We start from the raw sequence: 17,504 nt of genomic DNA on the forward strand, positions 1-17,504 counted from the left end.
GGGATGGACATATGAGGAGAGGTTGAGTAGATTGGGACTCTACTCATTGGAGTTCAGAAGAATGGGAGGCGATCTTATTGAAACATATAAGATTGTGAAGGGGTTGGATCGGGTGGATGCGGGGAGGATGTTCCCGATGATGGGTGAAACTAGAACTAGGGGGCATAGTCTTAGAATAAGGGGCTGCTCTTTCAAAACTGAGATGAGGAGGAACTACTTCACTCAGAGGGTGGTAGGTCCACGGAATATGCTGCCCCAAAAAGCTGTAGAAGCTACATCATTACATAAATTTAAAACAGAAATAGACAGTTTCCTAGAAGTAAAGGGAATAAAGGGTTATGGGGAGCGGGCAGGAAATTGGAGATGAGTCTAGGTTCGGATCGGTCATGGCCCTGTGGGTAGCGGAGCGGGCCCAGGGGCCGTATAGCCTGATCCTGCTCCTATTTCGTGTGTCTAATTCTGTTAGATTCAGGAGATGGTTCTGTGATAGTGGATTGGCGGTTAGGATCACATCAGCCATGATCTTATTGAATGGCGGAGCAGGCTCGAGGGGCCGATTGGCCTACTCCTGCTCCTATTTCTTATGTTCTTATGAAAGAATTCCACTTTCTCAATGCCCATCTTGTTTGTTACCCGCAGCACAGCATCATGCCAGAGTGTGCTTGCTTTCACAGAATCACAGAATCACAGAATCCCCACAGTGCAGATAGAGGCCATTTTGGCCCATCAAGCCTGCACCGACACACATCCCACCCGATCCCCATAACCCCTACACCAACACATATCCCACCCTATCCCCGTAACCCCACGTATTTAATCCCCCTAACACTAATGTCAATTTATCATAGCCAATCAACCTAACCCGCACATCTTTGGACTGTGGGAGGAAACCGGAGCACCCGGAGAAAACCCACGCAAACACAGGGAGAATGTGCAAACTCCACACAGTCACCCGAGGCCGGATTCGAACCCGGGTCTCTGGCGCTGTGAGGCAACAGTGCTAACCACTATGCCACCGTGCTGCCCCTGGCAGCTGCCACAATGCTTTCATCTTAAGGCAGTCTACCATGCAAACACTCATTCAGCCAGAAAGGCAAGTCTCTGGTGGCTCCTACAAGATCAAGGCTATCCTCCACTACCAGTTGTTGATACATGTGTGCTTTCTCAGGACATCAGTGGTGCACCACTCTAATGAGGTCCATTCCATCACTGCCACCCACAATTTTAATGGGTGGCAAATAAAGGGCAGCATGCCTGTATTTCCTGAAGTGCGTGGCTGGTGAAGAACACATTGATAAAATCGACCAGACGCTGTTAGCTTTCAGTGAATACTAAAAGCCTTTCTGAAAGAAATGATTAGCAGTGACCATTATGGTAACTCAATTGCAGAACTGTCAACGGAGAACTGTTGGGACTGAGATCTGTGGTCAGACGAGTAAAACACATTGTAAAACTATTTTAGCACTTAAATAATTTGTTTATACTTAACAATAGCACAACTTAAAAGTAGAAGTTTAAAGGCAAAATGAGTTATTGTTAGCCAGAATGATTTTAATGCCTGGCATTTCAGAGGGCTTTCCTTTGGTTGCCTGCTTCTCATGCCCTTCCCAGGCTTTCCTTCGGATGCCGCTGTGAAGACTGAAGAACAAAATCACCAGGTCCCACTCTCGGGCAACAGCGTCGTCTCCAGGAGCTGGTGTGGGGTGCACTAGTCTAAATGGCTATTTGATCCCGGCTCTTCGGCAGGAGGCTGAGCAATTAACTACAAAGCCCAGAGTGCAGCGTGAGCGCAGGCGCTGCAAACCCTGGAGCGGGGACCCTTTCCCTAGTGAGCTATTTTACCGGCTGGATCATATGGCGCTGTGCTAATAATGTGATTCAATGTTTCGCCCGAGAGAAAACGAATGAGGGCTTGTTGCCGCTCCATGCCATACACTGGATTTTCAAGGATTTAATCACACACAAAAAAAAGCTAGTTTTATTTTTTTTTGAAATTGTGACACCATGTGTAGAAGAATTCTGTCTTAAATCTTTTAAGAGCTGATTGGCAGATGAAATTTGAGAAGGATGCATGAATATTGCGGAGTATAAATCTTGGCACGGTTCGACAGAAATGAGCGTGTCTGCCGCTAGGTAGGCCGGGTGTTACCATGTAAAAAGGCGTGGTGTGATGATGAAAATGAACTTGTCACAATTTGTTACTGTATAACACTGTTGCGGAGCACCCTGTTATTGCTGGCTTATCCCGTAATAGCTAAGGGACTCGATTCACGCAGGTGACTAGAGAGTTCAGGTAAGGTTTTACACTATTTGTTATGCTGCGTTATTATTAATTAGAATTATTATTGACGATGTTTCCTGAGTAATAAACAACTAAATGCGTTACCCACCATGTTTTAAACTATCAATAAACTGAAGTATTCTAACAGCCTATCTGCTCATTGCAGGTAGATGAATGTAAGATCAAAGAAGTGATCTTTGTCTGTACTGTCGCTGAATTAGAAACAGGACCGTCAATAGATAAATAACTCCCAATGATATTTAAAGAACTTTTAATAGGCAAGGGGCGTGATGAAATTCTAAACCCTTGTAGGTTTACGGTTTGTTAGAAATGTCAACATAACAGTGCCCGAAGCCCAGGAAAATGGGGACCGTAACTTGGAAACCATACCATTGTGACCATGATTTATAGCTATCATTAGCTTTTCAAGAGGTAAGATATACTTCGCATTTGTTGAGTAATACATATCTGTAAAAAAAAAGTACTTGCAGTGAGTCGCCTGCACTTTTTTTGTTGCAAGTTTTCAAGCCGATAAAGACTCGGCGGCTGGGCGATAATAGCTGGTGCTGAAGGAAACGCCATTCATATGAAGGTTGTAATGTCGTTTTGATATCTCTCTTCATTTATAACGCCAAACAGTATTTGGAGTCTAATCCATTCTCCGTGCAACACTACGCGGAACCTGCTCAGAATGCAGAAAAAAAGGGAGACAGAATCCAAACAGAATCTCTGCACCCGAGGGAGTGCTGTATACAGAAACTAGAATCTCGCATCGCCCAGGGGGTTGCCTACCAGCTGTGTTAAGTAACTATTGATATTTGTTTAGTTTGCCGTTTGATGTGTTCAGACGTTGAGATTCCCAACAGACAACAAAGTTAAGGAGCAATCTGTTATTCGTGCCATTAGTGTGATGACTAACAGTCAATGTGGGATTGAAACAGGGTAAAACGTTGTGAAATGTTGAGAAGTGTGACCCCACTAGTCTGTGCTTATAAACTATATGTATATTCCAGCATCCAATCCTGGGTCACAATAAAATACATTTAGCATACGCAACCTTGTTGTGACACTTCGTAAAACAGCCAAAAATGTGCATTTAGTGGCAATACCAGTTGCCTTCTGGCATTCATTAACGCTATATTGGCTTCCCATCATAATACCAGCGTGCTTCACGTCTTTGCTTTGCTTCGCTTGTTAACATAAGTTCGGGTTAAAGATGGAAAAGCTCCTGCGTGGCTGTTGCACAGATAGAGAAATGCCTTTGGTGGCGGGACCCGGCGGTCCCAGGTACAGGAGCCTGCGGGAAGGTGCCTGCTTCCCTCTTAACCATGTGTTCGATGACAATCGCAGTAAGTGGCATGTTCCACCCTTGATTGAATGCCATTCCTTTGATTTGTCTGAACGTTGTTCCATGCACGAATAAAAGGGTACTGTCATTGTCTTCCGGTGCTTTTAAAAGAATAGTTCATCACAATTTTAGATTGCTTTTAAACCAAACTTTTCTTCAGTTTAATACAACCATGCAACATAGTACCGATTCACAACAATACTGAAAGATGGGTTATATCAACCGTGCCTGCCATTTCATGAAATAAGCAGCATGCCTGTGCTGGTATGGTACGGTTAGAACCTGTATCAGATCTGTGCCGGCAGCCCTTTAGATTTCAGCACCGTGTCTGACTCTTTCCACACCAAATCTTTGTGGATCAAATGAACTAACGGTTGCCTTTAAGAGCCGCACGTTCTAATGCGGGCAGTGGCTTTCTCAGTGAGGCTTCCCTGGCACAGAAGATTGAATGAGAAAATTGCTTGTTTCAACCACAGATCCAGAGGATTCCCAATGAATCCTTTCAGCATCTGGCCCGAGACTGGCCGTGGTCCCAAGGAGTCTGCGTGAACTATGTTTCTTCTATTTAGTTAGTAGCAACATTTTACGCTATAATGTAAATACTCAGGAAGATTTGGAGACTTCTTCCTTTAACCAGCACACGTAACCCAGCCCAAACCAAGGACAGAGGAACTTTTACACGTGCATGTTAATTGTCGTGTTAGAATTGTAGTGTTCCAATAATTCAACCGGGGAACTTTGTGAGTTTGCGTGGGGGAGGGAATTGACTTTCCAAGTGCGGGGCCAATGGGGATCTGCTGAGAAGTGCAACATTATCGAAAAACATCTCATCTTCTCCAGTAAGAATGTGAGGAACACAACAGCAAAATACCGCGGATGCTGGAAATCTGAAATAACAACAGAAAATGCTGGAAATACTCAGCAGGTCAGGAGAGAGGTTGCTGCCACAGATGCTGCCTGACCTGCTGAGTGTTTCCAGCATTTTCTGTTGTTATTTCAGAACGTGAGGAAGTCTGTTTGGACTGTTGTTAATTTTCACGCAGTCTTAGCACATAGTCGAGCAAGAACTGGCATCTACATAGTGCCTTTCACAGCCTCGGGACCTCCCAAGTCACTTCAGGTCCAATAACTGACCATTGAAATGTGGTCGATAGCAAAATACTGCAGATGCTGGAAATCCAAAATAACAACAGAAAATGCTGAAAAAACTCAGCAGGCCAGGCAACATCCGTGGAGAGAGAAATAGAGTCAAGTTTCAGGTCGAAACCCTTTATCAAGACTGTGATCGCACACTAAGTCACACAGATAGAAAATGTGGTCACTGTTATGCAGGCAAACACAGCAGTTAATTTGCACACAACCAAGTACAGGAATAAGATGACGAGGCAATGAATCTGTTTTTGGTTGAGAGATGAATTGATCAGGACATTAGGAAAGCTCCACTGCTTTTTTTTCAAGTAGTGGTGCAGGATCTTTTTCCGCAGTTTTAACATCTCATCCAAAAGACAGCACCTCCAACAATGCTAGTCTTTCAATACTGAACTGAAATGCTACATTACACACGTAACTCCTGGAGTGAGAGTGTATCTCTTAAAGCAAGATGTGCACTAAATTGGAAAACACTTAGCGCTGTTTTTGGAACTTTCTGTAATAGCATAGGCTCCCGGCTTCAGTGATGCAGCGATAGAGGGCTTGGTGATGGCTCGAAGACTATTCCCTTTCCCCATAAAAGGTGGAAACATGGCCGGGCAAATGCTGCAGCAGGCCTGGAAGGAGATGGCTGAGAGGCTTCATCCCCAGGACACAGGAGCAGTTCAGTTACCTTAGCCAGACAGCAAAGGTGAGAATGATGTCTTGCTGTCTCTTTTTCTCAGGATGAGACACTGCCCAACACTTCCCTCCCCCACTCCACCTGCTTCTTCTCCAATCACAAGGGGAAACTGCACCAATTCTCCTCATTCTAATCACACTCTCTCCTGCTGCTGCCCTCAGAACAAGCACAAACAGCATTCCGCTTTTACCTGGTAACAACTGGAAAGCATTTCACTTTTCCACTAACTACCTTCACATTTCACATTGGAGTTACTTTCTTGCACATTATCGCCTACCGTTTTGCTCACAACTTGCTGCTTCTCCCTCTCAGCATGCACACTATATGAAGCTGCCTCACACCTCAGCACAACCCTTTATATGAAGCACACACTAAGTCACACTGACTCTTCTTGGAGAACAAGCTGGTTCATAACAAGAGAGAGGACCAGAACTGGGGGAAGGGCCAACCTCCACAAAACCTTCACTAATTTGGAAGAGGAAGCCTTGGAGATCATTGGGTCAGGCAGCTGGAGAAGCATCAGGGATGGTGAGACTGGAGGCCCAGTACAGCAGGGTGTCTGCCTATTTTCATAACTTTTCTCTTTCCTCAAGCAATCGCACATACAGCGTGGCAACCTGCTGCTGCATTGGCTGCCATTCCTTTGCTACTGTGTATCCTTCCCATTACTTTCTAACCCCTGTCCCTCTCCCCTTCTTTCAAATCCATCCAATGATTTGGGTCCCGCTGTACAAGAAATAGAGGGGGAACCACCGTTACGAAGATGCACCATCAGTCACTCCATCCTTCCCAAGCACAACACAGAAATCAGCATCCCAAGTGGGGTGGGGAGTGAGTTAGATAAGTCTGCATGGGGTCAATCACTTAGCACTAGTGAGCAGGAGCTGGCAATAGTGGAAAGAACAGACCACAAAATGGCATGCCAAAGGGCAAGCTCGGGTCATGTATTCTGCTGAAAAGGACAGAGATGCAGACTTCAGTGGCCCACCCTTAAAAGAAAGATCCTCCATGTGCACCAGTAATTGCTTGAGGCATTGGACTGTCTGACTAAGAACTGCTGTACTATGTCAGATAGCATGGAGAAGTCTGCTTCCAGCTTGTGTGGCATTCTGGTGCTTGGCATCAACACTCTGCAATCTATCATGGAGTATGTGGTCACCTCTATGGATGCTGCAGCTGGGCCCTGTAGCTTCAGCACTAGCATCTTTGATTTAAGCTTAACTGGTGTGATTGAGCCTCTGGGCTCCATCAGCTCCATTACCTTCGAAAGGCTAGGGCAATGTATTGATAGGTGCTTCAGTCACATCATAGATCTCCTACAATCTGCTCTCCCACAGATCAGTGGCATGGATATGGTAGTGGTACAATAGGACTGGCTCTTTCTCATGATGGCAGCACAGTTGCTCCCTTCAACCAATGTCCCTCATGATTCCAGGAAGCAAACTGGGCCAGGCTGCCCTGGCAGCAACTGAGATGCTGCAGTCTGTAGCCGGGCCCATTGAGGCTCAAGCTCCTCGAGGTCTCCGACTATGGGTATCTCAGAAGCTCTCATCTGAGCACCAGCAGCTTTCCACTTCCCATGTTAAAGCCACTGGATGAGCACCTCGTAGTTGTAGCAGATTAAGAAAGAAGCGACGTAAAGAAGGCACTATGGGTTGGCACCTGGGTGCTTATTATTTCTTGTGCCATTTGTTAACATGATTAAACTATAAAACACTTTAATTTGATTTTGTTGTCTGCAGATTGTAGTAGTTGTGGACATGGCAAAGCCAAGTGGGATGTATATGAATGATGGTCATTGGAATGGAAGTTCTTCATTGGAGGGCAAGGTTACCTGGCACCAGTCCTCCTCCTGCCTGGACTCCTTGAAAAACCATGTGATATTTCTTGAAGTGTCTGCTGCTGCTGGTCTGGTTTTTCCTCTTTCTGAAGTCAGTAAGGAATGGCCATTATCACTTGCATTTTCCAGTAGTGCAAGCAGCTCTCTGTGCTAAGAGAATGGTGAAATGGGAAAAAATGCAACAACAAAAAAGCAAAATTTAAACCAGAAAATGCTTTCAGTAAACTTCCTTCAACTGTCCAGATAGATACAAATAGATTGATTATTTGCAGGGAGGGCCCCTTTAAAACCACTGGAAATGTCAGTTTCCAATTGGAAATCCCAGTAGTATTGGTGAATGCACTGAAAAAGAGAATGAAAATGGCATTCGGGTCACAGTACTCCGACTTGCATACCTTAAAGAGGCTCTTGCCCATTTCAGATGGTCTCTTTGGCTGCCTATGTCTAGACTCTGATGGAAATGGTGGCAGGCAGTGGGAGTGGGGTGGTAAATTCAGCGCTCCAATTTTCATAGCGCTACCGCCCATTTCTGCCCAAAAACAGGGATGTAAATCGGTCACTATATTGTAACCACATCAGTTTGGATAAGGGGGAGGGAAATGGAATTAAAGGGGGGAATTTTATCAATGGGTGTGCGTTAGGGGCGGGACTGCTGCTTGTCGGGTTTCAGTCCCGACCCCAACGACATCCAGCCAAGCCATGCTATTTTCCCTTGATTGATCTTGTTAAACCTGCCCTGCAGGCTTAGAGGCCAATTAAGGGAAAGCCGGTGACAGAGAATGTCAGCGTATGACGTTTCATCTGTCAAAAAATTTTGACAGATGAATTGTTGTCATTTGACAGCTTTGAGAAGCTGTCAAACACTGACATCCTCTGTTCTTTGGTGAGTCCTTGTACTCAAGACTCACCAAACCTCTTTCCCGAGCAGAAATCAGATGGCTGTTGCATCGGAGAATGCAGCAGCCATTCTGTCATCTCTGCCGTGGAGATGAGGAGCCTCCGGATTCCCAACAGTTGAAGCCTGCAGGAAGAAACAAAGGTGAGGAAACTTTTTCTAACACTTTTCACTCACCTCCCATAATTACCTCTCCACACTTGCACCCATCACTCACCTCCACAGTGCACTTTTCGAACCCTCTGACCCCCGCAGACGCACTGCTCGCCTCGCTGGCCCTGGAGCGGTTTCCCGGCTTCGGGAAGCCCGCACTTCTGTTGGTAAAATGGGGATAAGTCTGTTAACTAACTGTTAACAGGCAGTTAATTGGCTGTAATCCCCTTCCCGCCTCCTGGGAAGATGGCAAGGAAGCGGGTTGGGGGCGGGTTCGGTACCCGCTCCCAGTTTCTGCCATTTTCCCAGCAGTCCCACCTCCAAACCCGCCTCCCCAGGGCTGGCAAAATTCCCCCCAAAGTAGCTCCAGTTGAAGAACCAGCATTGGCACAAGTGTGATGTGCAAAATGGTTTTCTTCTATGTTGAAATTTACGTGATTCTATGGTTCCAAATTTGTGTGGTGATTTTGATTGATAACCTGATGAGTTGCTTTGTGGCATAGTTGATATTGCTCTGCACCCCCACCCGCACCCTGCCCTTACTGAAGGGACTTGCCAATGCAGTGTACAAGTCAAAATGGGAATAGTTTTCATATATCGGGGACAGTTTTTATCCCGATGCCAGTACAACTTCAGCAGATTGGGACTTCTGCCAGCCCCATGCCTGGACCCCTGATCCTAGCCAATTTTTGGGGGGCAGGATCATTTTAATAATTTCCGCACTACAGACCTAGGAACCCTGGAACATGGAAGCCAAAAATATCAAGAGTAAAAATGGTTTAAAAAAAAGTATCAGGATGTTCTTGGGTTGCAATCTAATCCAGACTGAGGATTATGCAGCAAACTCCTCTTGCTGTTAAGAAGCTCACATAAAAATAGATTGTAAATTTCAAACTAGTTCCCAGTTGACCTACAGCACAAAGTAGTTTCAAACTTCACACTAATTGGTACTGATTCAGCAGTCTTCTTGCAAGAAGCCAAAAGGATAGATAGTGGCAAATGGAAATTTCACATTGGAAAAGTGGAGAATAGACTCTTGAGATTCGAGTTAAGGCACCTTATAAGGATGTGAAGAAGGAGTTGTGCATTCATCTGACCTGTGCCATGCTTAGCTTGAGAGTTACTGCTGTGTCATTGGGTTTAAAGTGATAAAATGTTCAGTTGCCCAGTGCATTTCCCTCAATAAATATATGAATGAAAAGGGATGGCACTTTATAATGTGAACATCCTTTCCCTTTCAAAGTAGAGTTCTGACATTTGAAAAAAAAATATGTTTGCCTCAAGAAAACAGCCTTTAAGATATTTAGATGTGGAAAATGGTTTCAGACCAATGCAAAATAGACAAATTAGGCTAACTATACAATTTAAAAATCTTACTCAACTTTCTTTGAATATTTTTGAATAATTCAGGTTCAGAAAAAGAAACAATAATGCATTCTTGTTGAACGTTTCATAAATATTAGGATGCCTGTAGAACTTTGTTTAAAAATTCAGTTTGACTGCTATTAACTTTTTTAAGATTTTCACTTTTGGTATTTGACTACATGTATTGAAATTTAATTCTATTTCTGTGGAACATGAAATGAAAGTATTGGGCCAGAATTTGCTGTCAACATAATGACGAGGCTAATGACGCTCACTGTTATTTATGAGTAAATGGTTCAGCAACTTCAGGCGAGGAACAGCTGCGTGGTTAAATGTGAACATCCAAAAGTTGCTGGCCGAGTTGCGCCGCTCCGCCATTAGCTTCGTGAAAATGGTATCTCTCCCATAACCTCCCAATTTTTTTTAGGAACTTGCTGTATTTGCCCATTAACTACTCATCGGCCTGGAAATTGTGGTCAAATGCTTGGCACCCGTGTATGCCTCCAAGCCGAAAGAAAACTCCGTACTTACCTGCTGTCTCCATATCTTCGGACTGTTCCGGTTCTGGGCCTGCAGGCATATGCTTGCGTGAAGGCCCATGGATCCCAGGGGTGCATGCGGTTCGCAAGCGTCCCTGGGATCATGTGGGCCAGGCCAACCAATGACAAAGGGGGATTCCTATTGTGCTTATGGAGATTCCATTTACATACAGAATCCCCATGAGCATAATAGGAATCACCTAATAAATACAATTTCACACCACTGAAATAAAAAGAAATGATCACAGTTTCAAAATTAATTAAATACCCTTTAATTAAATGTTTAAAATAAAAATTTAATTTTTTGAAAAATAAATGTAAACATTTTTAAATAGGACAAAATTGACCTAAGCTAATTTTAAGAATGTAAGTGACTGTTTAAATCATTTATAACAATGTATTTTAACATTTATTTTAAACCTTACACTGGTAAAAGAAGGCCTTACACCTGCTTTTACCAGGTGCAAGGGTTTCATGGGTATTCGCTGGGCAGTAGTTGGTCAAATAGCCCAACTCTGTGCCAGCAACAGTGAATTTACAGCGGATGCGGTGAATCTGTCAAGGAGAAACTTGACAGATCGCCAGTTCCGGGTTTTTGTGCATGTGCATCGCATATGGTCGAAAGCTCATCTTGGTGTCAAATATAACACCAAGGTTGCAAAGGCCTGGTCAACCTCTCTGGCACCTAAAATTAACCATTACAAGTGTGGAGTCTCATTCCTTCAGGTTTTGAATTTTTCAGGGATATTTTCTTTCTTTTCCTTTTCTGTCTCTTTTTTTCTATCTCTCTCAATCCAGTCTTTCTTTCCCTTTATTTCTCTTTCTGTACCTGATTTGACATTGACTTCACCCCCTTTAATTCACCCTCCTTCTCGGTCCTTTTTGTCTTTATTCCCCAATCTTTCAATCTCATTGGTTAAGGAGATATCCTGTTGGTTGCCCTGTTCACTCAGGTCCCAGATGCCCTGTTTCCCTCGCTGTGTCGTTACCAGCTCGCACTTTCGGCAACTTTGTGGGCAAAACATTATTGAGCTGAAGACTGCAGGAGCCCTGCCAAAGCAAATTCTGGCCCAATATATTGCTAGGTAATATCATTTTGTTTTTTGTTTTTACAAAATAGATATTTAAAAAGTGTGTTTAGATCAATGAAAAAGATTTTATACAAGAGAGATCCAATGTGCTAAGTTACAACATGGTAGAACTCAGCTTGGCACCTGTAGTTCTCACTTGGTGAATTTCTCACTTAAGACATGGCATCAGGTGAATGCCAAGTAGCCTGTACAGGGAGAGAAAAAAAATCTGAGTAACAATCATTTTGGGCTGCACTTGTGTACCTCCCAATGGCTGGATAGTTTCGGATCAACCAGGAGCTGGGAGCTACCTTATGGGCCTCTTGGCTTGGAATGGTGTTTGTCACAGAGTGATCAAGAAGCATGTAGGGAAAAATAATTAACTTATATGCCAAGAAAATCACACTTTCATTAACTACTAGTTCTCTGTGTAAATGAGTGAATTTAGTAATTTGATGTGAATCCGAGTTAGATATAAACCCAGTACACTGTGAAGTATCTGCTTTCTATTGATCTGAAGGTGGGGTGGGGGCGGGCAGGGTCTGAAAATGTAATGCTTTGCATAAATTACCAACATTGTTTACCTCTATGTATATGTCACAAATATAGACATGATATAGTGATACATGTTGAATTGTCAGTATGAAAGCTATAGTAGTTCAGATTTACTTAACTGTTTGATTAAGTTAATAGTACTGGGCTAGTAACCCAGAAGTTATAAATTCAAATCCCACCATGGCAAGTTGTGAAATTGAATTCAATAAATCTGGCAATTTGTTGGTTAGCACTAGAAAAATTACCACAAAAGCTGCTGGATTATTATAAAAGCTCAACTGGTTCACTAATGTCCTTCAGAGAAGGCAATCTATCACCCCGACCTCATCTGGCCTATGTATACACAAGTTAAAATCTCCCGGGCCTCATGCCACCTAGGTCATAGGGATTTGGCACTCACTTCAGCCTCGATCACCCAATTCCCGCCTGAGTTAAAATCGGGGGTTATGTGTTTGACTCTGAATATCCTCAGGGCAAGTAGGGATAGTCAATAAATATTGCCTTGTCAGTGTTGCCCACATCCCAAGAACAAATTTAAAATAATAAATTGTAATTTACCCCACTTTTGGCAGGGAGAGATGACTACAGTGCTGCATATAGCATACACATTGTTGAAGTGGGTCAGTAAGAAGCATTTAGCTCACTTTCATTGTAGCCTGAAATTCAGGGGCTAGGAGACTTAATTTTGCCCTGCTACATGCTTGATAACTGATGTAATCTTAACATTTCTTCACATCTCTTTGTTTCGTCAATGTGAAAGGTTATTAGGGACCATGACAAACAGCTTCAGGGGCCTGTCTGTGCAAGCCACCGTTGTAGAGATAAAGATGGTGTTAAGTTGTCATTTCTCTAATTTTCCTTCTAGATTCTGTGGCCAAGAAAGTTTTTGACACAAGATTGCTTTCTGCAGCATAGCTTGGTCCATATAAGCTGTCAGCCAAGATATTTAAATGAGATTGTACTGTCGTATACAGGACTGAAGAAGAAAACCTGTGATAGTATTCTTCCTGGACACAAATATATGACTTTCAACTGCTAAAATAAGGAAATCCAGTGGCTAAGAGCTTCTGATACAGTTACTATACCTGAATAGAATGCTAACAATGAGCCCAGAAAGGCATAAATAAACATACTACTAAACTGGTACAAATTTGCAAAGGCTTATTTTTTTAAGTTACATCTGTCAAAATCAGCTCGAAGGCACAAAGACTCAACCAATGAAAAATATTTATATTGTACATTTTCTGCCCAGTATATGAGTTTTCTATAAATATCTGTGACAAAGAAAAATATACTAAATTTATTATTAATAAAATCAGTGTTTAAAAATGCATAACATACAGAATCCTGTTATTCATGAATGCCTGCCCAATCCCAAAGATTATCATTATTCCCTATGCAGTGAAGCTGTTCTGATTTGAGATTTTGTTCAGGGTGGGCATAAACTATGGAATCCTATAAACTTTGAAAATTATCTATAATTTTAGTCTATTCTGGGAAAAGCAATTACAGTTTTCAAAAGTGCTATGCTTTTAAAAAATATAGCACTTTCATTTGTCAATCTTTTAACTGAGTAATCTACTTGTGTACAGCAGGGTGACATGCAAAGGGTGGAACTGATAATCATGTAAGCCCGTGTAAGGACAACTAGATTAATTTTTTCAATAGGATAAGTCAGGCTAAAACTTAATTTTCATATCATTTACAAATGTTAACCAATCAAGTACTGACATTTCCTTTGAAGCTTCCAACATATTCACCAGTTATTTGACAATTTTTTGATGATTATGGTTATAGAGTTAGAAAACTCTCCGAGACCACAGCATATTTCCTCACTTGCAGAATTAGTTTAGGGAAGAAAAAATCCTGTAAAATTTGTTGTTAGAAATACTTCTCTGCTTTTGGTGGGTATTATCTTAACATCATCTGACCTATTTTCGTCGAATGTTTTAATCAGAAAAAGTCACTAATCCTCACACCCTATGGAGGATATTAAAAAAAATATTCTTCTTAGTTGGTGCTTAATTTAATTTTTATTCATTTACTGTTGTGAAAGTAAATGCATTTAGTGGTTATACACACTTCAAATGTAGTTCAGGATAGCGAGGCCTGATTGAGGATGTGGTAGAGTTTCCGCTTTGGGCGCAATCGGTGATCCGGGCATGGATTGTGCCTAAAATTGCACTAGTTTTCTGAAGTGTTTTTTTCTCTCAAGTTTACGCTCAAACTGATTTGCATATTGTCAAATGTAATATCTGCCATGAACCAGTGCAATCGGGCAGGGTTTTAGAGTGTAAGTTTTTTGTTAAAAAAATTTCCTTTCAAATATATTCCTTGATGTATTTAAGAATGGTAACCAGGTTAATGCAGCTGAAAATGGGTTTATGGCAAAAAATAAGCATTTTTAACAAGAATGTCTAGTCCACCACCTGTGAGTAACCTGATTTTAAATAACTGAAATGACTTTTTTTAAAAAGCTATACAGAACCATTTGCTATATTTGTGCACAGTAGTCAGTTCCTTATTAATTAAAAAAATTACATTCAAAAGGTGTCCATTAGTGTCCTTGCATCTAAAAAAAAAGCTTAATTTTAAGAGCCTCCTCGAAGGGCCGCATTCGAGCGAAATTAGCGGAAACTCGCAATGGAGATTAACTCGATCTGGAGGCGTGGCCAGTTTTGTGGGCGGTGGCGGCTTCTAGCGCAATTATTTTTTTAGACTAGCGCAAGAGAGCGCAGAAAATCGATTTGTGCTGTATGTAATTTGCGCTTAAAATTCCCCGATCTTTTGCGCTAGTGTGGCCGATTTCAGGCGAATTGCGCTGAAAAGAAGCGCAACCTAACAGAAACTCCAGGCCAATGGATATTAATCCTTACATTTATATAGCCCCTCATCACCGTGAAGCAATTCATTACTTTCTAGAGTGCAGTGACTGATTCAGTGTCAGTTACCCGCGACAGTGTGTCACTAGCCATGAGGAGTTCTACTGATTGTACCTAGACAGATTCTGGGAAGCTGCAAAAATGACCAGAGAACAGGGCAATGGATCAATCAGCAGCAGAAACTGATGTTAACTAGCAATAATGAACTCTGCCTGTATTATATTGAGTTAATAGAGCTACTGAAGTAGTTGACGTCTTGTCCTTCAGATCTTGTCCTTCAGATCAACCTATGCCATACCCTTGTACCGTTTATTGGGTCATCCATTATCATGTAAATGTTATTGGTGCAGCAAAGCCAATGGGTCGGCTTTTGCTGTGAAAATAACAATGAGGCTAACAGCGCTCACCATTATTTATGTGCAAATCGGACAGTAACTTCCGCCAACTGCACACGCACAGTTAAACCCGAAAATCGGGAAGTTGCTGTCCACAATGCAATGTTCCTCTGTAAGCTGCGTGAAAACGGCATCTCGCCATCTGACTCACCACTCAAATGTATTGAACGGCATGAGGTTCCTGTACTTACCTCATAGATACGGACTAACCTCGCCAAAAAAAGTTAGGGCTTGTCCATTCCAGCCTAAGTACCCTTTTAATGGCTTGGTAATCTTAATTATTACCAAACAACCTCTCTGGCACTGAAAATTAACTTTTACAGGTGTGGAGTCTCATTCCTTCAGCTTTTAATTATTGCTGAAGATTTAAATTTTTTTAAATAAAATGTATTTTACTTTTTTTCTGCCTCTTTTATCTCTCTCAATCAATTTTTCTTTCCCTCTCTTTATTTCGCTTTCTTTATCTTATTTGACATTGAATTCACTATTCTAACTGATTCTTCCATTGTTCAGAGTCTGCGCTGCTCATTAACAATTCTTCAATCCGATTGGTTAAGAAGATACATTGGTGTTTGTCCTATTCACACAGATCCCAGATGCCCTGTAGAGGGCACCACATCATTTGAATGTTTGGCTGACAGTAACTTGCTGTGCAAAACCCTATAGAAAATCTATGGGCAAGTGCAAATCTAACGGACGGCTGACGCCTTTGTTCACCACTCAGAACAAAATGTGGCTCAACAATTCGGTCAAGGAAGATTGACTTTAATGCTTACCTTTACTCTAGAAGAGTGGTAGGGTCTCCAGTTATAAACATTCTATTAATTTGCCTGGTAATTACATCAGATTTACTGTGGGGGAAATATGTGACAAATATGATAGCAAAATACTGCAGATGTTGGAAATCCGAAATAACAACAGAAAATGCTGGAAAAACTCAGCAGGTCAGGCAACATCCATGGAGAGAAATTTGAGTTGACGTTTCGGGTCGAACCCTTCTTCAAAACTGGAAAGAAAAGAAAATAGATCGGAGGCAGGGCTGCGATCGGACAAAAGAAGTGAAAGAAACAAAAGAAGTAAAAGAGACAATAAAAGGTATTAGAAGCTAGACGAGATGGTAATAGGCTGAGATTAGGTGTAAAGTGTACTGGCAGGGCAAGAGATAGCTGCCAGGTGTGAGAGTGAAACAAAAGGAAAGGGGGGGGGGGAAAGGAGTGGAAAAATTACAAGAAAAAATGTAATAGGGGCCGAGGTTATGATCTGAAATTGTTGAACTCGATATTGAGTCCAGAAGGCTGCAGAGTGCCTAATCGGAAGATGAGGTGCTGTTCCTCGAGTTTACGTTGAGCTTCCGTGGAACAATACAAGAGGCCAAGGATGGTGAGGTTCGAGTGGGAATGGAGCGGTGAATTAAAATGACAGGCGACCGGAAGCTCGTGGTCACCCTTACGGACTGAACGGAGGTGTTCCGCAAAGCAGTCACCCAATCTGCATTTGGTCTCCCCAATGTAGAGGAGACCGCATCGTGAGCAGCGAATACAGTATACTAGATTGCGAGAAGTACAAGTAAATCGCTGTTTCACCTGGAAGGGGTGTTTGGGGCCCTGGACAGTGGGAAGGGGGGAGGTATAGGGGCAGGTGTTACATCTCCTCCGCTTGCACGGGAAGGTGCCAGGCGAAGGGGAAGGGCTGTTTGGGGTGATAGAGGAGTGGACTAGGGTGTCTCGGAGGGAGCGGTCCCTACGGAATGCTGAAAGGGGAGGGGAGGGGAAGATACGTTTGGTGGTGGGATCACTTTGGAGGTAGCGGAAATGCCGGAGGATGATCCGTTGAATGTGGAGGCTGGTGGGGTGAAAGGTGAGGACAAGGGGAACCCTATCGTGGTTCCGGGAGGGAGGGGCAGTGGTGAGGGCAGAAGTGCGGGAGATAGAACTGACATGGTCGAGGGCAGTGTCAACCACGGTAGAGGGGAATCCTCGGTTGCGGAAAAAGGAAGACATGTCTGAAGCACTGGTGTGGAAGGAGGCATCGTCGGAGCAGATACGGCGGAGACGGAGAAACTGGGAGAATGGAATAGAGTCCTTACAGGAAGTGGGGTGGGAGGAAGTGTAGTCCAGGTAGCTGTGGGAGTCAGTGGGCTTGTAGTGAATATTGGTCGATAACCTATCCCCAGAGATGGAGACGGAGAAGTCGAGGAAGGGAAGAGTCAGAGATGGACCATGTGAAGGTGAGGGAAGGGTGGAAATTGGAGGCAAAGTGAATGAAATTGTCAAGTTCGGGGCGAGAGCAGGAAACGGCACTGATACAGTCATCAATGTATCGGAAAAAGAGGTGAGGGAGGGGACCCGAG

At 43.0% G+C, this 17,504-nt stretch overlaps 1 protein-coding gene across 5 annotated transcripts in view; it reads left to right on the plus strand.

Annotated features, from left to right (window-relative positions):
• The first annotated feature begins 2,185 nt into the window (after positions 1–2,185).
• The window catches only part of sgcg (sarcoglycan, gamma), a 1,055,765-nt gene continuing 1,040,446 nt past the window's right edge, over positions 2,186–17,504 (plus strand). For 4 of the 5 annotated variants that reach the window (XM_085999188.1, XM_085999193.1, XM_085999189.1 and 1 more), the window contains exon 1: positions 2,186–2,293. The gene's annotated coding sequence lies outside the window, so the exon portion shown is untranslated. The remainder of the gene's footprint in view (positions 2,294–17,504) is intronic. The other variant, XM_085999186.1, reaches the window with a different exon arrangement.

This window comes from Somniosus microcephalus, chromosome 10 (genome assembly GCF_052327205.1).
Source record: "Somniosus microcephalus isolate GS21.2 chromosome 10, FLI_Smic_1.0, whole genome shotgun sequence".
Classification (NCBI taxonomy): Eukaryota; Metazoa; Chordata; class Chondrichthyes; order Squaliformes; family Somniosidae; genus Somniosus; species Somniosus microcephalus.